The sequence below is a fragment of the Symphalangus syndactylus genome, chromosome 13 (genome assembly GCF_028878055.3).
Source record: "Symphalangus syndactylus isolate Jambi chromosome 13, NHGRI_mSymSyn1-v2.1_pri, whole genome shotgun sequence".
Classification (NCBI taxonomy): Eukaryota; Metazoa; Chordata; class Mammalia; order Primates; family Hylobatidae; genus Symphalangus; species Symphalangus syndactylus.
Genome location: NC_072435.2, coordinates 47,582,021 through 47,608,140, shown reverse-complemented (window position 1 = coordinate 47,608,140; position 26,120 = coordinate 47,582,021). Strand labels below are relative to the sequence as shown.

Genomic DNA, 26,120 nt, shown 5'->3' with positions numbered 1-26,120 from the left:
TTCAATGCCACATCAGAGTGAGGCCTGAGCTGCAGGAGGAGAGCCTGCAGGCCTCCTGGGTAGAATTGTACCTTCACAATAATGGGACTGCGTGCAGTGTTTCAGCCTCAGTTTCTATGTATAATAGTAACATTTAAATATACTGCTGAATTTCCAGCATGAGTCCAGATAGACATGGCTCTAGGAGTTATCATTGTGTCAGTCCACCTCATTCACCCAAACCATGGGATACTAATAAGACTTCTGAAACAGACACATAAAGCTTTGAAAAGAAAAATGGCTCTGTCTGAGCAAGATTATATTGAGAGAAAAAAAGAAGTTAGGCCGGGCGCGGTGGCTCACGCTTGTAATCCCAGCACTTTGGGAGGCCGAGGCGGGCGGATCACGAGGTCAGGAGATCGAGACCACGGTGAAACTCCGTCTCTACTAAAAAAATACAAAAAATTAGCCGGGCGTGGTGGCGGGCGCCTGTAGTCCCAGCTACTCTGAGAGGCTGAGGCAGGAGAATGGCGTGAACCCAGGAGGCGGAGCTTACACTGATCTGAGATCGCGCCACTGCACTCCAGCCTGCGCGGCAGAGCGAGACTCTGTCTCAAAAAAAAAAAAAAAAGAAAAAAAGAAGTTAAAGGCATCTTAAGAAAAAACTCAAATTAGATAAAGATTGATGAAGTCAGCAAAATAAATATTCCCTTTAAAAGAATTTCTCGGCCGGGCACGGTGGCTCACGCCTGTAATCCCAACACTTTGGGAGGCTGAGGCGGGCAGATCACCTGAGGTCAGGAGTTCGAGACCAGCCTGCCCAACATGGAGAAACCTCGTCTCTACCAAAAATACAAAACTTAGCCAGATGTGGTGGTGGGCGCCTGTAATCCTAGCTACTCAGGAAGCTGAGGCAGGAGAATTGCTTGAATTGGGAGGCGGAGGTTGCAGTGAGCCAAGATCTCACCACTGCACTCTATACTGGGTGACAAGAGTGAAACTCCATCTCAAAAAGAAAAAAAAGTGTCCGGGCGCCGTGGCTCAGGGCTGCAATCCCAGCACTTTGGGAGGCCAAGGCGGGTGGAACACGAGGTCAGGAGATCGAGACCATCCTGGCTAACACAGTGAAACTCCATCTCTACTAAAAATACGAAAACAATATTAGCCAGGCCTGGTGGTGGGCGCCTGTAATCCCAGCTGCTCAGGAGGATGAGGCGGGAGAATGGCGTGAACCCGGGAGGTTGAGCTTGCAGTGAGCAGAGATCACGCCACTGCACTCCAGCCTGGGCGACAGAGCGAGACTCTGTCTCAAAAAAAAAAAAAAAAAAATTTATCTGGACCGGGCACAGTGGCTCACACCTGTAATCTCAGCACTTTGGGAGGCCAAGGTGGGCAGATCACCTGAGGCCAGGAATTCGAGATCAGCCTGACCCACGTGGAGAAACCCCAACTCTACTAAAAATACAAAATTAGCCAGGCATAGTGGCTCATGCTTGTAATCCCAGCTACTCTGGAGGCTGAGGCAGGAGAATTGCTTGAACCTGGGAGGCAGAGGTTGCAGTGAGCCAAGATCATGCCATTGCACTCCAGCCTGGGCAACAGCGTGGGCCACAAGAGCAAAACTTCGCCTCAAAAAAAATAAAAGTTTCCTCTGGAAACACTCAAACAGCAAACCTACTCTCAGCGTGAGAAACATGAATGTTATGAAGAAAGTGCAGAATTTTAGGTTTCTCCTCCATCTCTTTTGCTCTCTCATCTCCTAGCCATTGAATGAGAAATCTACGTTGAAATACATCTAACAACTTCCACCAGCACTTTCTGATAAAGTATTGGAATCTGACTTTGTTCATATAGTGAAATATATTTGAGTTTGCAACATAGCTAACATAAAAACTGTTATGGTTTTGGGGTGGCCATATCACCTTTGTTTATTTGTCCTGTAATAGCAGCATTCCAATTTAGTGACATGAAAGACACAAATCATGCTTACATATAATTATCCCTATTGGATTAATTAATAAACAGAGTCATATCTATTGTAACAATTTAGTAGTCTTTTTTACGTTAGCTGGAAATATCTAAGTATAAATAATTTCAATTTACTAGTCATAAAGCACATAGGATTAAAAAAAGTCTGTAACCATAATTCAGTTAAAATACTTTATTTATTTATTTATTTATTTTGAGAAAGAGTCTCACTCTGCTGCCCAGGCTGGAGTGCAGTGGCACAATCTTGGCTCAGTGCAACCTCCACCTCCTGGGTTCAAGCAATTCTCCTGCCTCAGTCTCCTGAGTAGTTGGGACTACAACCGCCCACCATCACGCCTGGCTAATTTTATTTTACTTTTTTGTAGTTTTAGTAGAGACAGGGTTTTGCCATGTTGGCCAGGCTGGTCTCGAATGCCTGACCTCATGATCCACCCGTCTTAGCTCCCAAAGTGCTGGGATTACAGGCATGAGCCACTGTACTCAGCCTAAAATACTTTATATTACAAAAGTATGAACAACAATATTAAAATGATTTGAGATTAATTTAATATAAATATTGTGGCCTTATATTTATACTGTTGTAAAAAATACTGTTTAACTTATATGAATATAGGTTGTCTACGAAACACTACAGATAGCTATGTTAATTGTTTTGAACTAATAAACAGAAACCAAAATACAACTACAGACCCCCTGGTTCAGTTTATACACTGAACCTTGCTTTTGCAGTGTAAGTACTTCGGCCTGCAAATGTTAGATAATTACCTTGGATAATCAGTTTTCTGTCAAAAAAAAATACTCAGTATTTTCTAGGCTTCATCATTCTGTATTGTGAAATTTAATCCCACTTTTGTCCTCAATATTTGTGTGCTCTCAAAATGAGCTTAAATCTAATCAAATCTGTTTCTACATTAAAAGACTAAAAGTCACATGCTGGGCATGGTGGCTCACACCTGTAATCCCAGCACTTTGGGAGGCTGAGGCAGGCGGATCACAAGGTCAAGAGTTCAAGACCAGCCTGGCCAAGAGACCAGCCTGGCCAATATGGTGAAACTAAAAATACAAAAAAAAACTCTACTAAAAATACAAAAAAAAATTAGCCAGGCATGGTGGCAGGCACCTGTAATTCCAGCTACTCAGGAGGCTGAGGGAGGATAATTGCTTGAACCTGGGAGGCAAAGTTTGCAATGAGCCAAATATCACGCAATTGCACTCCAGCCTGGGTGACAGAGTGAGACTACAACTCAAAATAAATAAATAAATAAATAAATACGACTAAAAGTCAAAAAAAAGAAAAACCTTTGCCAAAGCAAAAAAAAAAAAAAAAAAAGCAATAAATCTGAGGTCCTAGATAAAGACAATCCTGAGTCAAAAATAATGACAAAAGGTTTATTTAGCTATTAATATCATATACATGTGTTTCAAAACAACAAAGGAAAAATATACATATAATCTAAATGCCTTAAGGAAAAAGAGAAAAATGCCCTCTTTAATCTTCAGGTGGGAGAATTAAGCCTCTTATTTGTTATTTATATTTTATCCTACAACAACTAGGCCTCTGGACATGTTCTTAAACTTTTGGACATTTGATTTTCAGTAGACAGTGGATTCAGGAATCTAAGGTGTAGCCTTGGGCATACTGTGTGCACTTGGAAGATTGTTTATGAAAAAAAAAAAAACAACAAAGAAGAAACATGTTATAAAAATCCATGGTGCACATGAATAAAGCAAGTTCTTAGAGACCAATGAAGAAACTTAGATTCTTGCCACTCACAGTGGCTCACATCTATAATTTCAAAACTTTGGGAGGCCAAGGCGGGCAGTTCACTTAAGTTCAGGAGATCAAGACCAGCCTGGCCAACATAGTGAAATCCTGCCTCCAATAAAAATACAAAACTTAGGCCGGACATGGTGGCTCATGCCTGTAATCCCAGCACTTTGGGAGGTCAAGGCAGGCAGATCATTTGAGGTCAGGAGTTTGAGACCAGCGGGGCCAACATGGTGAAACCCCACCTCTACTAAAAATACAAAAATTAGCCATAGCCAGGCGTGGTAGTGCACACCCGTAGTCCCAGCTGCTCAAGAAGCTGAGGCAAGAGAATCACTTGAACTTGGGAGGTGGACGTTGCAGTGAGCCAAGCTTTTTCCACTGCACCCCAGCCTGGGTGACAGAGCAAGACATCTCAAAAAAAAAAAAAATTAACCAGGCCTGGTGGCATGCACCTGTAATCCTAGCTACTTTGGAAGCTGAGGCAAAACAATCACTTGAACCTGGGAGGCAGAGGTTGCAGTTAGTTGAGATCGTGCCACTGCACTCAAACCTGGGTGACAGAGTTAGCCTATGTCTCAAAAAAAAAAAAAAAGAGATAGTTAGATTCTAACACAATAAGAGTGGGAGACTACAACATTCTACAGACACTATTATATCAGTGAGGCAGAAAATTAACAAGACATCAGAACCTAAACTCAACACTTGACCAAATAGTCCTAACAGACATCTACAGGACTCTCCATCTAAAAACAACATAATATACACTCTTCTCATCACCACGTGGCAAATACTCTAAAACTGACCGCACAGTCAGAAATCAAACAATACTCAACAAATTCAAAAATCTCCAAATTATCTCAATCACACTCAGACCACAGCTTGATAAAAATATAATTCAAATGAAGAAAATAACCTGACAACATATACTTACATGGAAATTTTTTTTTTTTTTTTTTTTTTTTTTTGAGACGGAGTCTCGCTCTTTCACCCAGGCTGGAGTGCAGTGGCGCGATCTCGGCTCACTGCAGGCTCCGCCCCCCGGGGTTCACGCCATTCTCCTGCCTCAGCCTCCCTTGTAGCTGGGACTACAGGCGCCTGCCACCTCGCCCGGCTAATTTCTTGTATTTTTAGTAGAGACGGGGTTTCACTGTGTTAGCCAAGATGGTCTTGATCTCCTGACCTCGTGATCCACCCCCCTCGGCCTCCCAAAGTGCTGGGATTACAGGCGTGAGCCACGGCGCCCGGCCTTACTTACATGGAAATTAAACAACATGCACCTGAATGACTTTTGGGAAAACAACAAAATTAATGCAGAAATCAAGGGGTTCTTTGAAACAAATAAGAACAAAAATACAACATACTGAATCTCTGCAACACAGTGAAGGCAGTGTTAAAAGTAAAATTACAGTACTAAATGCTTACATCAGAAAATTAGAAAGATCTCAATTTAACAATCTAAATTATAAATAAAAGGACAATTTGATTCTTCTCTCTTTTCTTCTTTATTAGTCTTGCTAGCGGTCCATCAATTTTGTTGATCTTTTCAAAAAACCAGCTCCTGGATTCATTAATTTTTTGAAGGGTTTTTTGTGTCTCTATTTCCTTCAGTTCTGCTCTGATTTTAGTTATTTCTAGCCTTCTGCTAGCTTTTGAATGTGTTTGCTCTTGCTTTTCTAGTTCTTTTAATTGTGATGTTAGGGTGAGAAAAGAGAGAAGAATCAAATAGATGCAATAAAAAACGAAAAAGGGGAATCACCACCGATCCCACAGAAATACAATCTACCATCAGAGAATACTACAAACACCTCTATGCAAATAAACTAGAAAATCTGGAAGAAATGGATAAATTCCTCGACAAATACACCCTCCCAAGACTAAACCAGGAAGAAGTTGAATCTCTGAATAGACCAATAACAGGTTCTGAAATTGTGGCAATAATCAATAGCTTACCAACCAAAAAGAGTCCAGGACCTGATGGATTCACAGCTGAATTCTACCAGAGGTACAAGGAGGAACTGGTACCATTCCTTCTGAAACTATTCCAATCGATAGAAAAAGAGGGAATCCTCCCTAACACATTTTACGAAGCCAGCATCATCCTAATACCAAAACCTGGCAGAGACATAACCAAAAAAGAGAATTTCAGACCAATATCCTTGATGAACATTGATGCAAAAATCCTCAATAAAATACTGGCAAACCGAATCCAGCAGCACATCAAAAAGCTTATCCACCATGATCAAGTGGGCTTCATCCCTGGGATGCAAGGCTGGTTCAACATACGCAAATCAATAAATGTAATCCAGCATATAAACAGAACCAATGACAAAAACCACATGATTATCTCAATAGATGCAGAAAAGGCCTTTGACAAAATTCAACAACCCTTCATGCTAAAAACTCTCAATAAATTAGGTATTGATGGGACGTATCTCAAAATAATAAGAGCTATCTACAACAAACCCACAGCCAATATCATACTGAATGGGCAAAAACTGGAAGCATTCCCTCTGAAAACTGGCACAAGACAGGGATGCCCTCTCTCACCGCTACTATTCAACATAGTGCTGGAAGTTCTGGCCAGAGCAATCAGGCAGGAGAAGGAAATAAAGGGTATTCAATTAGGAAAAGAGGAAGTCAAATTGTCCCTGTTTGCAGATGACATGATTGTATATCTAGAAAACCCCATTGTCTCAGCCCAAAATCTCCTTAAGCTGATTAGCAACTTCAGCAAAGTCTCAGGATACAAAATTAATGTACAAAAATCACAAGCATTCTTGTACACCAATAACAGACAAACAGAGAGCCAAATCATGAGTGAACTCCCATTCACAATTGCTTCAAAGAGAATAAAATACCTAGGAATCCAACTTACAAGGGATGTGAAGGACCTCTTCAAGGAGAACTACAAACCACTGCTCAATGAAATAAAAGAGGATACAAACAAATGGAAGAACATTCCATGCTCATGGGTTGGAAGAATCAATATCGTGAAAATGGCCATACTGCCCAAGGTAATTTATAGATTCAATGCCATCCCCATCAAGCTACCAATGACGTTCTTCACAGAATTGGAAAAAACTACTTTAAAGTTCATATGGAACCAAAAAAGAGCCCGCATCGCCAAGTCAATCCTAAGCCAAAAGAACAAAGCTGGAGGCATCACGCTACCTGACTTTAAACTATACTACAAGGCTACAGTAACCAAAACAGCATGGTACTGGTACCACAACAGAGACATAGATCAATGGAACAGAACAGAGCCCTCAGAAATGATGCCGCATAGCTACAACTATCTGATCTTTGACAAACCTGACAAAAACAAGAAATGGGGAAAGGATTCCCTATTCAATAAATGGTGCTGGGAAAACTGGCTAGCCATATGTAGAAAGCTGCAACTGGATCCCTTCCTTACACCTTATACAAAAATTAATTCAAGATGGATTAAAGACTTATATGTTAGACCTAAAACCATTAAAATCCTACAAGAAAACCTAGGCAATACCATTCAGGACATAGGAGTGGGCAAGGACTTCATGTCTAAAACACCAAAAGCAATGGCAACAAAAGCCAAAATCGACAAATGGGATCTCATTAAACTAAAGAGCTTCTGCACAGCAAAAGAAACTATCATCAGAGTGAACAGGCAACCTACACAATGGGAGAAAATTTTTGCAACCTACTCATCTGACAAAGGGCTAATATCCAGAATCTACAATGAACTCAAACAAATTTACAAGAAAAAAACAAACAACCCCATCAAAAAGTGGGCAGAGGACATGAACAGACACTTCTCAAAAGAAGACATTTATGCAGCCAAAAAACACATGAAGAAATGCTCCTCATCACTGGCCATCAGAGAAATGCAAATCAAAACCACAGTGAGATACCATCTCACACCAGTTAGAATGGCCATCATTAAAAAATCAGGAAACAACAGGTGCTGGAGAGGATGTGGAGAAATAGGAACACTTTTACACTGTTGGTGGGACTGTAAACTAGTTCAACCATTGTGGAAGTCAGTGTGGCGATTCCTCAGGGATCTAGAACTAGAAATACCATTTGACCCAGCCATCCCATTACTGGGTATATACCCAAAGGACTATAAATCATGCTGCTATAAAGACACATGCACACGTATGTTTATCGCGGCACTATTCACAATAGCAAAGAGTTGGAACCAACCCAAATGTCCAACAACGATAGACTGGATTAAGAAAATGTGGCACATATACACCATGGAATACTATGCAGCCATAAAAAATGATGAGTTCGTGTCCTTTGTAGGGACATGGATGAAACTGGAAAACATCATTCTCAGTAAACTATCGCAAGGACAAAAAACCAAACACCGCATGTTCTCACTCATAGGTGGGAATTGAACAATGAGAACTCATGGACACAGGAAGGGGAACATCACGCTCCGGGGACTGTTGTGGGGTGGGGGGAGGGGGGAGGGACAGCATTAGGAGATACACCTAATGCTAAATGACGAATTAATGGGTGCAGGAAATCAACATGGCACATGGATACATATGTAACAAACCTGCACATTGTGCACATGTACCCTAAAACCCTAAAGTATAATAAAAATAAATAAATAAATAAATAAATAAATAAATAAATAAAAGGACAAGATAAGCGAGAGGAAGCCAACCTTTAAGATAGCGAAAGGCAAGAAATAACCAAAATCAGATCTGAACTGAAGATTTAGACATGATAAACTATACAATAGATCAAGAAATCTAGAAGTTAAATCTTTAAAAAACTAAATAAGATAAACAAACTACTAGCTAGATTCATGAAGAAAGAAGAGAATAACCAAATAAACACAATTAGAAATGACAAAAGGCCAAGAAATTGAGACCATCCTGGCCAACATTGTGAAACCCTGTCTCTACTAAAAATACAAAAATTAGCTGGGCGTGGTGGTGCGCACCTGCTGTCCCAGGTACTTGGGAGACTGAGGCAGGAGAATCACTTGAACCCAGGAGGCAGAGGTTGCAGTGAGCTGGTATCGCACCACTGCACTCCAGCGTGGCGACAGAGCTAAACTCTGTCTCAAGAAAAAAAAAAATGACAAAAGGGACATTACCAGTGACCCCCACAAAAGTACAAATAACACTTGAAGTCTACTATGAACATCTCTATGCACAGAAACTAGAAAATCTAATAGAAAGAGATGTATAGAAAAGATCAATATTATTAAAATGGTCATACTGTCCAAAGAAATTTAAAAATCTAATGCTACACCTATCAAACTACCAAAAACATTCTTTTTTTTTTTTTTTGAGACGGAGTCTCGCTCTGTGGCCCAGGCTGGAGTGCAGTGGCGCAATCTCGGCTCACTGCAAGCTCCGCCTCCCAGGTTCAAGCAATTCTCCTGCCTCAGCCTCTCCGAGTAGCTGGGACTACAGGCGCCCGCCACCACGCCCAGCTAATTTTTTTGTATTTTTAGTAGAGACGGGGTTTCACCGTGGTCTCGATCTCCTGACCTCGTGATCCGCCCGCCTCGGCCTCCCAATGTAATGTGCTGGGATTACAAGCGTGAGCCACCGCGCCGGCAACAAAAGTGAACTTCTAAGGTTGTGTCATCTGTTTCCCCTCTCTCCCCTCCAAGCTATCACTGTTAAATATAATGGGTATTGAGAAAACTGTTAGATATTATTAAGGAATTCCTATATATCCTCCAGTTGAGTTAGGTGTTCTGATACAGCTCAAGTATTTTCTTCTCCCTACGTCCAGGGTCTAAACTAGCAAATCACATCAGGACACCTACAGAGGACAATTGGCGATTTTCCAATAGACAGTGGAATAACCCCGTTAATGAGAGTAATGCAGTAATTTTTAAAAAGAGAAGTCAGATTGAGATGTAGCACAGTCAGGGCACAATTACCCTGATAATAGCCACTTCACACAGATTGGTTTAGATGTTTTCCTTTTTTTTTTATTAATTTTTTTTTTGCATACAAAAACAATAAACATTTTCTAAAAATACATACAAACAAAAAGATGCATATCAAACATATTAGGAAGGTTGCACATGGGAAGTCGGGGAATAGAAATGGGGGTGGGAGTTAAAATAAATGAGAGAGGGACTTTATATGGATCAGTGATAATAACTCAATCCTCTATTTGACAAAGAAGAGGGAGAAGGAAGAGAAAGAAAAAGAAAGTGGGATAAAGGATCAGAAAGGGAAGAAAATAGAAAAAATTAGAGTATGACTCCAGGGTAGACCTGTTTGGTTGTCATTGAGTTGGTTGGTTGGTTTGTCTGTTGTATTCTTCATGTTTCGCCAAGTTGGCCAGACTGGTCTCGAACTCCTAGCCCGAAGTGATCAACCCGCCTCGCCCCCCAGAGTGCCGGGACCACAGGCGTGAGCCACCACGTCCAGCCCCCACATTGCTTCTGGCCTCGGTGGTAGACCTCCCAGACGGAGCGGCCAGGCAGAGGAGCTCCTCACTTCTACCCAGACACGGGGCGGCCGGGCAGAGGGGCTCCTCACTTCCCAAACGGGGCGGCCAGGCAGAGACGCTCCTCACTTCTTCCCAGACGATAGGTGGCCGGGCAGAGGCGCTCCTCACTTCCCAGACGATGGGTGGTCGGGCAGAGGCGCTCCCCACTTCCCAGACGATGGGTGGCCGGGCAGAGGCGCTCCTCACTTCCCAGATGATGGGCGGCCGGGCAGAGGCGCTCCTCACTTCCCAGACGATGGGCGGCCGGGCAGAGGCGCTCCTCACCTCCCAGACGATGGGTGGCCGGGCAGAGGCACTCCTCACTTCCCAGATGGGGCAGCCGGGCAGAGGCGCTCCTCACCTCCCAGACAATGGGTGGTCGGGCAGAGGCGCTCCTCACCTCCCAGACGATGGGTGGCCGGGCAGAGGCGCTCCTCACCTCCCAGACGATGGGTGGCCGGGCAGAGGCGCTCCTCACCTCCCAGACGGGGCGGCCGGGCAGAGGCGCTCCTCACTTCTTCCCGGACGGGGCGGCCGGGCAGAGGCGCTCCTCACTTCTTCCCGGACGGGGCGGCCGGGCAGAGGCGCTCCTCACTTCTTCCCGGACGGGGCGGCCGGGCAGAGGTGCTCCTCACTTTCTCCCGGACGGGGCGGCCGGGCAGAGGCGCTCCTCACCTCCCAGACGATGGGAGGCCGGGCAGAGGCGCTCCTCACTTCCCAGACGATGGGTGGCCGGGCAGAGGAGCTCCTCACTTCCCAGACGGGGCGGCCGGGCAGAGGCGCTCCTCACTTCCCAGACAGGGTGGCCGGGCAGAGGCGCTCCTCACTTCCCAGACGGGGCGGCCGGGCAGAGGCGCTCCTCACTTCCCAGACGGTGGGTGGCCGGGCAGAGGCGCTCCTCACTTCCCAGACGGTGAGTGGCCGGGCAGAGGCGCTCCTCACTTCCCAGACGGTGGGTGGCCGGGCAGAGGCGCTCCTCACTTCCCAGACGGTGGGTGGCCGGGCAGAGGCGCTCCTCACTTCCCAGACAATGGGTGGCCGGGCAGAGGCACTCCTCACTTCTTCCCGGATGGGGCGGCCGGGCAGAGGCACTCCTCACTTCTTCCCGGATGGGGCGCCCGGGCAGAGGCGCTCCTCATTTCTTCCCGGACGGGGCGGCCGGGCAGAGGCGCTCCTCACTTCCCAGACGGGGCGGCCGGGCAGAGGCGCTCCTCACTTCTTCCCGGACGGGGCGGCCGGGCAGAGGCGCTCCTCACTTCTTCCCGGACGGGGCGGCTGGGCAGAGGCGCTCCTCACTTCTTCCCGGACGGGGCGGCCGGGCAGAGGCGCTCCTCACTTCCTCCTGGACGGGGTGGCCGGGCAGAGGTGCTCCTCACCTCCCAGACGATGGGAGGCCGGGCAGAGGCGCTCCTCACTTCCTCCTGGACGGGGCGGCCGAGCAGAGGCGCTCCTCACCTCCCAGACGATGGGAGGCCGGGCAGAGGCGCTCCTCACTTCCCAGATGATGGGTGGCCGGGCAGAGGCGCTCCTCACTTCCCAGACGGGGCGGCTGGGCAGAGGTGCTCCTCACTTCCCAGACGGTGGGTGGCCGGGCAGAGGCGCTCCTCACTTCCCAGACGGTGGGTGGCCGGGCAGAGGCGCTCCTCACTTCCCAGATGGTGGGTGGCCGGGCAGAGGCGCTCCTCACTTCCCAGACGGGGCGGCCGGGCAGAGGCGCTCCTCACTTCCCAGACGGTGGGTGGCCGGGCAGAGGCGCTCCTCACTTCCCAGACAATGGGTGGCCGGGCAGAGGCACTCCTCACTTCTTCCCGGATGGGGCGGCCGGGCAGAGGCACTCCTCACTTCTTCCCGGATGGGGCGCCCGGGCAGAGGCGCTCCTCACTTCTTCCCGGACGGGGCGGCCGGGCAGAGGCGCTCCTCACTTCCCAGACGGGGCGGCCGGGCAGAGGCGCTCCTCACTTCTTCCCGGACGGGGCGGCCGGGCAGAGGCGCTCCTCACTTCTTCCCGGACGGGGCGGCCGGGCAGAGGCGCTCCTCACTTCCTCCTGGACGGGGCGGCCGGGCAGAGGCGCTCCTCACCTCCCAGACGGGGCGGCCGGGCAGAGGCGCTCCTCACCTCCCAGACGGGGCGGCCGGGCAGAGGCGCTCCTCACCTCCCAGACGGGGCGGCCGGGCAGAGGTGCTCCTCACCTCCCAGACGGGGCGGCCGGGCAGAGGCGCTCCTCACTTCCCAGACGGTGGGTGGCCGGGCAGAGGCGCTCCTCACTTCCCAGACGGTGGGTGGCCGGGCAGAGGCGCTCCTCACTTCCCAGACGGGGCGGCCGGGCAGAGGCGCTCCTCACTTCCCAGACGGGGCGGCCGGCCAGAGGTGCTCCTCACCTCCCAGACGGGGCGGCCGGGCAGAGGCGCTCCCCACCTTCCAGATGGGGCGGCGGTCGGGCAGGGGCTGCAATCCCAGCACCCTGGCAGGCCAAGGCAGGCGGCCGGGGGGTAGAGGCTGCCGCGAGGCCAGACCACGCCACCGCACTCCAGCCCGGGCAACACCGAGCACTGGGTGAGCGAGACTCCGTCTGTAGTCCCAGTACCTCGGGAGGCTGAGGCGGGCAGAGCACTCGGCGTCAGGAGCTGGCGACCAGCGTGGCCAAGATGGCGAACGCGTGCCTGCGTGCAAAGGAGAAAAGGCAGGCAGCGGTGGCGCGTGCCGGCAGTCCCAGGCAGTCCGCGGCGCGGGCAGCAGCAAGCCGAGTAGATTGTAGCGTGGGCCAGAGAGGGAAAGAAAGGAAGGAAGGAGGGAGGGAGGGAGGGAGGGAGGGAAGGAAGGAAGGAAGGAAGGAAGGAAGGCAGGCAGGCGGTTTAGATGTTTTTCTAAAATGAGCAAATTTAGGCAACATAATTCATGTTTATCTATCCCTAGCCCCAGCTGCTTCCACATTCCTACTGGTCATCCCAAGATGTGTACAGCAGTGTGGTACAACGCGGTGAGAGAGAGCCTCAGGGATGGGATGAGGGTCTTTGCTGCATTGTCAAAATAACTAAAAAGTTGTTTAAAGGGTATCCAAATGTTCTGTTTCTTCCCCTTAAGTAGCTACTAAGATGCACTATACAAGCTGACCCAGGTAAGGAAAAGAGCAAGTGCATTTCAAGGCTCAGCTCACTTGTTGATTAGCTATAATTCCCTGGGCATGTGACCCCGCCTACTTGAGCCCGTTCCCCTGTCCATAAAATGCGCAAATGCTGGGGAGCGTGGGTCCTGGAGCTTTATCCAATCAGTGGCGCTGGCGTGGGAACCACCCAATCAGACGCGCAGTTGGAGAGGGGGCCGTGGCTTCCGGCTTTTGGCGGGGCCTTTGTCTCCGGCTCCCGCCAGAGCTTGGGACCCGCCTCTGCTTTTCCGCGTCCTCCAACTCGGGAGCCCCCGGTGACTTTGTCTCAGCCTCCGTTACCTTGTGATCTGCAGGTCCTGGGAGACGCACAGCTAAGATGCCCGGACATCCTGGAAGCTGGGAAATGGTGAGTGTGCGGGGTTAGGCATCCCGAGAGGGGAGAGCGGGCTGTGAAAGTGGCGGGACCGGCCTCCTCACAGTCGGCTCCTGAGTCCTGGTCGCTGGCGCAGCTCCGCCCCAGGCCCTTCTGGCCGCAAGATGGCGGCTGGGCCCGCAGCCGAGACTCCCGCGTCCCGCCCCATTCCTGCGCGCTACCCTGTCTGGAGCTCTCTGGTCAGCTCTGCAGATTGTTCAGGGATGCCCGGCGGATGATTGGGGCAGAATCCCGACTCGGTGTGTGCGCAGGAAGGGCTGCGGCCCTGGGGTCTTCAGTTTCTGTTGTTAATTTTTTTTTTTTTTTTTTTTTTTTTTTTTTGAGAGGGAATCTTGCTATGACGCCCAGGCTGGAGTGTAGTGGCGCGATCTCGGCTCACTGCAACCTCACCTCCAGGTTTAAGCGATTCTGCTGCCTCAGCCTTCCGAGTAGCTGGGATTACAGGTGCGCACCACCAGGCCTGGCTAATTTTTATTTATTTATTTTTTATTTTTACTAGAGATGGGGTTTCACCATGTTGGCCAGGCTGATCTCGAACTCCGGACCTCAGGTGATCCGCCCGCCTCGGCCTCCCAAAAGTCCTGGGATTACAGGCGTGAGCCACCGCGCCCGGCCTCTTAGGAACATTTCTGAATCTCACACTCGGAGGCTGTCAAAAGTTGGATAATTGACTCTCATATGTGGGCCTGGTCCACAGGTGGATTGGTTACTCTCAGACCAAGATTCAGTACACATGTGAGGCTGTGACTGCACTGAAAAGCACAGTCCGCAGACAAAATTGTGGCTCTCTTGCAATACTGTCAACCATTGAGATTGTGACTCACGTACTTAGACCCAACACATACAGGAGGTGTTGACCCTCATACCTGGAACCTGGACGTGTGTGGAATTTCTAATCTCATTCCTGGACTTTCCTGCAGGTAAGATTGTATGCATCTACTAAGCACCTTAGTGATTTGACTCTCCTGCCTTGGCCCAGCCCACAGATGGAGATTGTGACATATCGCTTGACTTTGCACCTTGAAGATGTGACTTTTTTCCAGCTTTGGTGATGCCCACAGATGGCATTGTGACACACAGCTGGGCCTTTCACTGAGGTGATGGGAGTCTTTTTTCTTGCCTTGGCACTGTCCACAAGGTGCATTGTTACATATTGCTAAGCCCTGCACTCAGGTTATGTGACTCTCTCCTTTTTTCCCTAGTCCCTGAATATTTTGGATGTTAGGACATGTTACTAGGTCTAACACCTATAAAATAAGAGGCTCCCGCCCAGGCCCTTTCTTTTTCTTTTTTTTTTTTTTTTGTTTGTTTGTTTGAGACAGTCTCTCCCTGTCTCCCAGGCTGGAGTGCAGTGGTGCGATCTCGGCTCACTGCAACTTACGCCTCCCAGGTTCAAATGATTCTCCTGCCTCAGCCTCCTGAGGTGCTGGGATTACAGGTGCCTGCCACCATGCCTGGCTAATTTTTGTATTTTTAGTGGAGACGGGATTTCACCATGTTGGCCAGGCTGGTCTGAACTCCTGACCTCGTGATCCTCCCGCCTCGGCCTCCCAAAGTGCTGGGATTACAGGTGTGAGCCACCGTGTCTGGCCCTGCCCAGGCCCTTTCTACAGAGGGCCTTGTGACGTATCTCTGCATCAATCACCTAGGAGAGTGACTCTCCATTTTTGCCTGCACTCTGCCTACAGGAAAAATTGTGACTTATCACTAGACTCAGGTAATGTGTCTCCCCTGCCTGGGCCTGGACCACAGAGAGCATTGTTATCCATTGCTGGGCTCAGCACCCAGGTGATGTGACTGCTGCCTATGTCCTGCTTTCAGGGGAAGTTTGCAACATATTCCTGGCTAAATATTCAGGTGAGGGCCGGGCGTGGTGGCTCACGCTTGTAATCCCAGCACTTTGGGAGGCCGAGGCGGGCGGATCACGAGGTCAGGAGATCGAGACCACGGTGAAACCCCGTCTCTACTGAAAATACAAAAAATTAGCCGGGCGTGGTGGCGGGCGCCTGTAGTCCCAGCTACTCCGAGAGGCTGAGGCAGGAGAATGGCGTGAACCCGGGAGGCAGAGCTTGCAGTGAGCCGAGATTGTGCCACTGCACTCCAGCCTGGGCGACAGAGCGAGACTGTCTCAAAAAAAAAAAAAAAATATTCTGGTGATGTGATACTCCTATCTGGTCTCTGCCCTCAGAAAAGACTGTGACATATTCCCGGCCCAAAACCCACGTGATGCGACTCCTCTCTCCCTGTTCACAGGTGGGATTGTGAAATATAGCTTGGCCCAGTTCGCAGGCGCAATTATGACTCTTCTACCTTCAATATGCCAGTAAGAGAGATGCTGCCTCTTATAGCTAAGCTTAGGGTTATGAGTATTATTCTGGGTCTCTTTCTTGTACAAATGTCATAGAGAATTACTTTTTTTTTTTCTTTTTTTTGAGATGGAGTTTCGTTCATGTTGCCCAGGCTGGAATGTAGTGGTGCAGTCTCGGCTCACTGCATCCTCCACCTCCTGGGTAATTTTTATATTTTTAGTAGAGATAGGATTTTGCCATGTTGGCCAGGCTGCTCTTGAACTCCTGACCTTGGGTGATCCACCCACCTCGGCCTCCCAAGGTGTTGGGATTACAGGCATGAGCTACCACGCCCAGCTGAGAATTACCACTTTTTTTTTTTTTTTTTTTGAGACAGGGTTTCGCCCTTGTCGCCCAGGCTGGAGTACAATGGCGAGATCTTGGCCCATTGCAGCTTCCGCATCCTGGGTTCAAGTGATTGTCGTGCCTCAGTCTCCTGAGTAGCTGGGATTACAGGCATGTGCCACCATACCTGGCTAATTTTGTATTTTGAGTAGAGACGGGGTTTCTCAGTGTTGGTCAGGCTAGTCTAGAACTCCCGACCTCAGGTAATCTGCCTGCCTCGGCCTCCCAAAGTGCTGGGGTTACAGGTGCCAGCCACCATGCCCAGCCAAATTACCACTGTTTTGAATACTATGTAAATCTCTCGTGGTATAGAGACTGTCATTATAGAGTTCAGCAAGAAGGTGAGATTGTGTTTCTTCTTTGCCCACCTCACCAACTGTTAAAATTGTCACCCTCACAGTGATGGAGCCCACTGGTGAGGTCCTGAATCTCATGCACAGACACAGTCCACAGTTAAAATTGTGGCTGTTATATGTGAACATTCTGCAGGAGTTTGAATAATGACTTATTTCTAAATCTAGTTCATAGGTGAGAATTTTTCAATCTGAACCAATGAGAAGTCTACTGACTTCCTGAGGACATGTTGACTCTCATACCTGGGCTGAGTGCCAGAGCGAACACAGCTCACAAGAGAGATGGAGGCTCTTATGCACAGGTTCAGTTCGTTGGTGAAATTGTCACTAGCATACTTAGACCCAACATAGAGAACGTGGTGACTCTCATACCTAGAACTGGGACCTGTACGGGATTAATTCGTCACTGGACCTTCCTGCAGGTGTGGTTGTGACATTGGCCAGCACCTGAGTGATAGCAGTTTCCTGTCTGGTCCCAGCCCAAAGGTAAAATTGTAATATATCAGTGGTCCCAGCACCTAGGTGATATGACTCTCCTCTTTTTATGGGACCCTACAAGTTTTGGGTATTGTAAAATATTACTGAATCCTGCACACATGTTATGTGACTCTCCCACCTGTGCCCTACATGTTGTGCCATATTATGGCACAATATGTCACATTAGAAATTGTTACATATGGCTGGGCATGGTGGCTCATGCCTGTAATCCCAGCACTCTGGGAGGCTGAGATGAGCAGATCACTTGAGGTCAGGAGTTCAATACCAGCCTGGCCAACATGGTGAATCCCCATCTCTACTAAAACAATAAAAAAATTAGCCTCGTGTGGTGGCACATGCCTATAATCCCAGCTACTTGGGAGGCTGAGGCAAGAGAATCACTTGAATCCAGGAGGCAATGGTTGCAGTGAGCCGACATCACACCACTGCACTGCAGCCTGGGCAACAGAGCAAGACTGTCTCAAAAACAACAACGACAACAACAAATTGTTACATATAAGGCCGGGCACAGTGGCCTCACGCCTGTAATGCCATCAGTTTGGAAGGCTGAGGCGGGTGCATCACCTGAGGTCAGGAGTTGAAGACCAGTCTGATCAATATGGTGAAACGTCTCTACTAAAAATACAAAAATTAGCCGGGCATGGTGACGTGCGCCTGTAGTCCCAGTGACTTGGGAGGCTGAGACAGGAGAATTGCGGGACATGGAGGTTGCAGTGAGCCAAGATGCGCCACTACACTCCAGCCTGGGCAACAGAGCGAGACTCTGTCTCAAAAAATAAAAACAAAAAAGAAATTGTTACATATTGTTGGGTCCAACACCCAGGGGATGTAACACCTTTTCTCTGGACCCTGCCTACATGGAGCTTTGTGACGTAACTCAATGATGCCCGTCACCATGGTGATGTTACTATCTTCTTTTTTTTTTTTTTCCGGAGACAGAGTCTCGCTCTGTTGCACAGGCTGGAGTGCAATGGTGTGATCTTGGCTCATTGCAACCTCCACCTCCCAGGTTCAAGCGATTCTTCTGCATTGGCCTCCTGAGTAGCTGGAACTTACAGGCATGTGCCACCACACCCAGCTAATTTTTGTATTTTTAGTAGAGATGGGGTTTCAGCATGTTGGCCAGGCTGGTCTCGAATTCCTGGCTTCAAGTGATCCACCCTCCTCAGCCTCCCAAAGTGTTGGGATTACAGGTGTGAGCCACTGCGCCCGGCCAGTAATATTACTTTCTTCTCCTGCCTGGTCTCTGCTCACAGAGACCTAGCATCAAGGTGATGTGACTCTTATTTTTCTTAGGCCCTTCATATTTGTGTATTGTGACATACTGCTCAGCTGAACACCTAAAGGTTGGGAGTCTCCTACCTGGGCCCTTCCTACAGGGAGCATTGTGACATGTCCCTGCATTCATCATCAGGAGATGTGACTCTCCTCTTCTGCCTGCACCCTGCCTACAGGGAAAATTGAGGCACATTGCTGTGGCCAGCAACCAGATGCTGTGTTTTTTCTGCGTGGGTCTTTATTACAGAAATGATGGTTGACATATCGCTGGGCCCAGCATCCAGGTGATGTGACAGTCTTCTTCTGTCTGGTCCCTGCTTACAGGAACATTGTAGCATATTGCTACGCCCAGCACCTACCTGATGGGATTTTTCCCTGGTTTTAGGTTTTGCCTGCAGCAGACACTGAAATATTGCTAGGCCCTGCACTGACATGTGAGTCTTCTGCCTATGATTTGGCCACTTGGGCCATTGTGACATATTGCTGGGTCCAACAGCCAGGTGATATAACTTTTATGCCTGGACCGTGCCTACGGGTGGCATTTTGAAATGTCTTTGCACCAGTCACACAGGTGATTTGACTCTCTTGTCTTACCTGGTTTCTGCTCACAGGAAGTTTTGCGACATTTTGCAGCACATAACTGATTCGATTTTTTTTGTCTTAGTTTTTCCTCCAGGGAAGATTGTGAAATATTGATGAACCCAGCACCAAAGTGATGTTACTCTATTTTTTTCTTGGCCCTGCTCACATAAGACATTGTGACATGTTGCTGGGTTTTACACCCAAGTGATGTGAGTTTCCTGCCTGGACCATGCTTACAGAAAAAATTTTAACACATCTAAGCTCATCAACTATTTTATGTGACTTTCCTCTTTTATCTGGGCTTTGCTGCCTGTGCCCATCTTACAGGAAGAGATGTTAAGGCATCCCTGGCCAAGCACCTAGGTGATGTGACTCTCCTGTCTCGTCCTTGCCCTCAAAAAAGATTGTGACATATCTCTAGACCAGCCCTAGGTGATGTGACTCTCCTGCTCACTCCTTACCCATAGGTGTAATTGTCACATTGTAACATATATATATATATATTTTTTTTTTTTTTTTTTTGAGACGGAATCTTGCTCTGTTGCCCAGGCTGGAGTGCAGTGGAGCAATCTCAGCTCACTGCAAGCTCCGCCTGCCGGGTTCATGCCATTCTCCTGCCTCAGCCTCCCAAGTAGCTGGGACTACAGGTGTCTGCCACCATGCCCGGCTAGTTTTTTGTATTTTTAGTAGAGTCGGGGTTTCACCGTGTTAGGCAGGATGGCCTCGATCTCCTGACCTCATGATCCGCCTGCCTCAGTCTCCCAAAGTGCTGGGATTACAGGTGTAAGCCACCTTCCCGGCCCTTGTCACATATATTTTGCCTGAGCTTACGAATTACTATGATGATTCTCATACCTTCAACCAGGCAATAAAAGAGATACACCTTGCCTAGCTAGGCTTGGGAAAACAAACATGATTCTAAGTTTCCTTTTTTTTGCAAAGGTCATGGAGAATTACCACTCTTTCAGGTATTATAAAAAGCTCTCAGGTGGCACAGAGAGTGTCATCACAAGCCAAAAACACAGATGAGATTGTGTTTTATGTATCTTTTTTTTTTTTTTTTTTTTTTTGAGACAGCCTCCCTTTGTCACCCAGGCTGGTGGAGTACAGTGGCACGATCTCAGCTTACTGCAACCTCCACCTCCCAGGTTCAAGTGATTCTCCTGCCTCAGCCTCCTAAGCAGCTGGGATACACCCGGCTTTTTTGTATTTTTAGTAGAGATGAGGTTTTACCATGTTGGTCAGGCTGGTCTCGAACTACTGACCTCATGATACACCTGCCCCAGTCTGGGCCTAGGGCCACAGGTACAATCATGGGTTTATACAATGACAAAGATCTCAGAGTGGATTTGACTCTCCTGTATATTGTATAAAGCCCTCGGGTAATACACTGAATGCTCTTACATGGCCCAGCACACACGTGACATTGTTATATGCGCAACCAGCCAACAATAAATATTGTCATCCCTTAACATAAACATAACCTACTTCTGAAGTTCTGAATGTCACACCTGGAGGCAGTGGAAAATTGCAAAATTGACTCTTATAGGGGAATCTGGTCCACAGGTGGATTGGTGACTCAGGTCAAGATTCAGCACACCTGTGAGGCTTTTTTTTTTTTTTTTTTTTTTTTGAGACCGAGTTTCACGCTTGTTGCCCAGGCCGGAGTGCAATGGCATGATCTCGGCTCGCTCCGCCTCCCGGGTTCAAGTTATTCTCCTGCCTCAGCCTCCCAAGTAGCTGGGATTACAGGTGCCTGCCACCATATCCGGCTAATTTTTGTATTTTGAATAGAGATGAGATTTTGCCATGTTAGCCAGGCTGGTCTCTACTCCTGACCTCAAGTGATCCACCTGCATTGGCCTCCCAAAGTGCTGGGGTTACAGGTGTGAGGCACCGAGGCTGTGATTTTACTGAAGAGACACAGTCTGCAGAAGAGATTGAGGCTGTTATGCATGGATTCATCTACATTGAGATGGTGACTTGTGTACTGAGACCCAATATCCAAATGGTATTGACTCATACCTAGAATGAAGATGTGAAGAATTGTTTTATCTCATTTCTGGGTCTTTCTGCAGGTGTGATTGTGACACATACCTCTGCTCAGAATGTGAGCGATTTGACTCTCCTGCCTGGGCCCACTACACAGATGGGATTGTGACATATCACTGGACCCAGCATGTAAATCATGTGATCCTATACTCTTGCCTTGGTGCTGTCACAGAGGGCATTGTGACATATCACTGGTCCCTGCACCCAGGTAATCTGTTTCTCCTTTCTGTGCACTGCCCAAATGGGCTATTGTAACATATTACTGGGTCTAACACCCAGATGATAATGAATCTCCTACCTAGACCCTGGCTTCAGGGGACATTTTGCCATATTTCTGGACCCATCTATTTGATGTTACTCTCCACCTTTACGTGGGCTTTTCCCTAGGAGACGTTGTAACATACCTGTGCCAAGCACCTACATGATCTCACTCTTCTTTCCTGCCTGGGCCCTGACCACAGAAGAGGGGATGACGTATCACTAGGCCCTGACCACAGGTTATGTGATTTTTCTGCCTGGTCCCTGTCCAGAGAGGACATTATGACATTTGCCTGGGCCCATAAACTAGATTATATGACTCTCCTTTTGTCTCTGAAACTTGTCCACAGTGGGGATTTTGACATATCACTTGTCTCAGGATCTGCATAATGTGAATTTTGTTCCATGCCTCAGTCCTGCCCACTGGGGTGATTGTGCCATGTAACTAGTCTCAATTCCTAGGTTATGTGACTCTTCTTTATGAGCCTTACCCACATAGGGCATTTTGACATATCTCTGGAGCACTCTCTTAGATGAGGTGACTCAGCTGCATGGGCCCCTTTTTTTCAGAAAATAGTGTGCTACATTTTTGGATCTAGTAACAAGGTGATGTGACCCTCGTCTACTGCTTGGTTTCTGCCCAAGGCGGGATTGTGATTTTATTTTTTTTTTTTGAGACGGAGTCTCACTTTGTTGCCAGGCTGGAGTGCAGTGGCACGATCTCAGCTCACTGCAACCTCTGCCTCCCAGGTTCAAGCAATTCTTCTGCCTCAGCCTCCCAAGTAGCTGGGGCTACAGGCACACACCACCCATACCCAGCTAATTTTTGTATTTTTAGTAGAGACGGGATTTCACCATGTTGTCCAGGATGCTCTCGTTCTCTTGACCTGGTGAACTGCCAGCCTCTGCCTCCCAAAGTGCTGAGATTACAGGTGTGAGCCACCGCGCCTGGCCAGGGATTGTGATTTATCACTGGGCCTAGCACCTTGGTGATGTGACTCTCCTCTCCTACTACAGGTTTCAGGTAGAAAAGGAGAGTCACATCACTTAGGTGATAAACAGAAAGATAATGTCATAATTCTCCTATTAGCAGGGCCCACGCAGGAGAGTCACATCACCTAGTCGTTGGACCCTGCCATATTTCAATATAGACAATCCATTTCACCTAGGTGTTGGTGAATTGTGTATTGTATATATTAAAATACGGCTAGTCCAACACCTAGGTGATGGGACTCTCTCCACCTGCTAATAGAGGAATTATGACATGTCATTTGTTTATCACCTAAGTGATGTAACTCTTCTACCTGAACCCTATAAAGGGGGAGGATTGTAACATATCACTGGACTCTGCATCTAGGTGATATCACTCTCTTTAACCTGGGCCCCTTGTATTTTGGGTATTATGACACATCGCTGGGTCAAACCAAATGGGTAAAGAGCTCCTGCATGGGCCCTGTCTATGGGAAGCACCTTGTGACATATCTGTGCATCCATTACTTTGGAGGTGTGACTCTCCTCTTCCATCTGCACCATGCCCACAGAAAGATTGTGTCGCATCTCTGGGTTCAGTAACCAGGTGCTGTGTTTTTGTGCCCAGGCCTTGCCTGCGGAGAGAATTGTGACATAGCTGGGTCCGGTATCCAAGTAACGTGACTTTATTGTCTGTGCCTTGCTTTTGATAAGGAATTGTAACATAACCCTGGACAGGCAACCAGGTGATAGACTCTCCTGCTTGGTCCTTGTCCTGAAAAATTGTGACATATTCCCGACTCAGCATGCAGGTGATGTTACTCTCCCGTTTGTTTTCTACTCACAGGTTAGATTGTGACATACACTTTAGCCCAGTTCACAGTTGCGATGATGATACTCATACCACAAACCAGTCCGTAGCAGAGGTGCTGGTAGCTAGACTTAGAGAAACAGGTAAAGTCCTGGATTACCATTCTTTCACATTTTGTGTAGTCTTTGGATGGTACAGAGAGTGTTATCATAGGGCCAAGCACACAGGTGAGACTGTTTCTCAAATGCACAACCTACCAAATGTTGGCATTGTCACCCTCACAGATGGACAGACCCCACTGGAGAGATCCTGAATTTCACACGTGAATGGAGTCCACGTAAAAATTGTGACTGTCATATGTAATCATGTGGTAACAGTTAAGATGGTGACTCATTTCTAAACCCAGCTCATAGGCAGGTGAGAACTCTTTTCTCTAGACCCAGCCAATTGGAGAGGTGTTGACTCTAATGCATGAGCCTAGGTCCACAGGTATGATTATGAATTTGCATTAGAAAAAAAAGTCTCAGAGCAAGTTGTGACTATCATGGATATTGTATAAAGCCCTCAGGTAGTACAGAGAGTTCTATAACAGGGCCTAGCACACAGGTGACATTGTGACACTCGTATGCAAACCCAGCCAACAGTAAAATTGACAACTTTTCACATGAACACAGCTCACTGTTGAAGTTCTGAATCTCACACCTGGAGGTGGTTGGAAAATTGACTCTCAAATGTGGATTCGGTTCACATGTGGGCTGGTGACTCTCAAACCAAGATTCAGCATACCTGTGAGGCTGTGACTCCACTAAGGGGACACAGTCCACAGCAAAGATTGAGGCTCTGATGGATGTACCAGTCCACCATTGAGATTGTGACTCGTGTACTTGGACTCAACATACAACACGTGTTGACTCTAATACTTAGAAATGGGATGTGTGAGATTGTTCATTCCTACATTTTTTTGCGACTGTGATTGTAACATACACCTTTGCCCAGCACCTGAGTGATTTGACCCTCCTGCCTGGTGCCTAGTGCACAGATCGGATTGTGACACATTGCTGAGTCCAACACCTAGGTGGTGTGACTCTGTACTTTTGCCTCAGCACTGTCCACAGGGGGGCATTGTGACATATCACTGGACCCCACACCCTTGTTATGTGACTCTCCTGCCTGTGCCCTGTCTTCATGGGCCATTGTGACATTGCTATGTGCAACATCCAGGTGATGTAACTTTCCTTGCTGGGTCCTGCTTGCAGGAAGCATTATAATCTGTCTGTGCATCAATCACCCAAGTAATGTGACTCTCTCTCTACCAGGTTGCTGCTTACAGAAAGAATTGTTACCTATCACTGGGCCAGCACCTAGCTGTTGTGATGCTTCTTTTTCTACCTACATTCAGCTCACAATGTAGATTTTGACATACTGCAGGGCTAAACACCAAAAATGAAGTTACATTTTTCCTCAGCACTTTCCTCATCAGGCATTGTGACATATTGTTTGGCCCAGAACTAAGGTAATGTGAGCCTCCTGCCTGAACCCTGCCCATAGTGGGCATAGTGACATATTTGTGAACCCATCATCCATATAATGTGACTTTCTTACTTGGCTTTTCCCTATAGGAGAGATTGTGACATATATTTGAGCCCAGAACCCAAATAATTTGACCCTTCTTTCCTGCTATGGCCATGCTCCCATAAAAGAGAGTGACTTATCACTGCGATTAGCACACAGGCTATGTGATTCTTCTGCCTGGTTCCTCTCCACAGGGGTTAGTTTGACATATCTCTGGGCCCATTACTTAGATGATGTGACTCTTATTCCTGGGATGTGTTCGCAGTTTGGATTGTAACATACTGCTTAGTCAAGCACTTATGTGATGTGACTCTTTTCTCATGCTTTGGCCTTGTCCACTGGGGTGCTTGTGATATGTAGCTGGGCCCAGCTCTTAGGTTATGTGATCTCTGTTTTGTTTTTTTTTGTTTTTTGCCTGACCTCTGCATACATTTTGTATTGTGATATATATGGCTGGGTCCAACACCTAGGTATGAGTCTCCTGAATGGGCTCTGTTCAGAAATGTATTATGACATACTCTTTTTTCTTCATCACTTAAGTGTTGTGACTCTCCTTTTTTGACTAGAACCTGCTACAAAGGATAATTGTGAAATATCACTGGACCCAGCACCTAGGTGATGTGACTCCTTTTTTCCTGGGTCTCACATAATTTTGGTATTGTGATATATTGCTGAGACCAACATCTAGGGGATTGGAAGCTCCTTTCTTGACCCTAACCACAGGAGCTTTGTGACATATCTCTGCATCCATGACCTAAATATGTGATTCTGTTTCTGCCTGCACCCTGCTAACAGAAGATTATGACAAATGGCTAAGTGCAATGTATCTTGTTTATCTTGTGCTGACCTCCTATCTCATCCTGTGACTAAGAATGCCTAACCTGGGGAGGCAGCCAAGAAGGTTTCAGCATATTTCACACAGCTGCTATTCAAGATTAAGTTGCTCTGGTTTGAATGCCTCCAACATTAAGATCCACTATGAAATTATGAAAAAAGTCTATAGTAAATGAGAATTAAATTAGGATGGGCTATTCTAGCCTGGGTGCAGTGGCTTACTCCTGTAATCCCAGCACGCTGGGAGGCCGAGGCGGGTGAATCACCTGAGGTCAGGAGTTTGAGACCAGCCTGGCCAACATTGGGAAACCCCGTCTCTACTAAATATACAAAACTTACCCAGGCGTGGTAGCACACATCTGTAATCCCAGCTACTCGGGAGGCTGAGGCAGGGGAATTGCTTGAACCCAGGAGGCGGAGGTTGCAGTGAGTTGAGATTGCACCACTGCACTCCAGCCTGGGTAACAGAGCGAGACTGTATCTCCAAA

General features: G+C 47.6%; 1 protein-coding gene and 1 long non-coding RNA gene across 2 annotated transcripts in view; both read left to right on the top strand.

The window, feature by feature from the left end:
* The window catches only part of LOC129459385 (zinc finger protein 43-like), a 167,240-nt gene that overhangs the window by 107,345 nt on the left and 33,775 nt on the right, over positions 1 to 26,120 (top strand).
* Positions 15,062 to 25,355, top strand: LOC129459434 (uncharacterized). Its single transcript, XR_010115334.1, has 3 exons — positions 15,062 to 19,125; positions 21,215 to 21,396; positions 23,263 to 25,355. It is a non-coding gene; the product is annotated as an uncharacterized lncRNA (long non-coding RNA).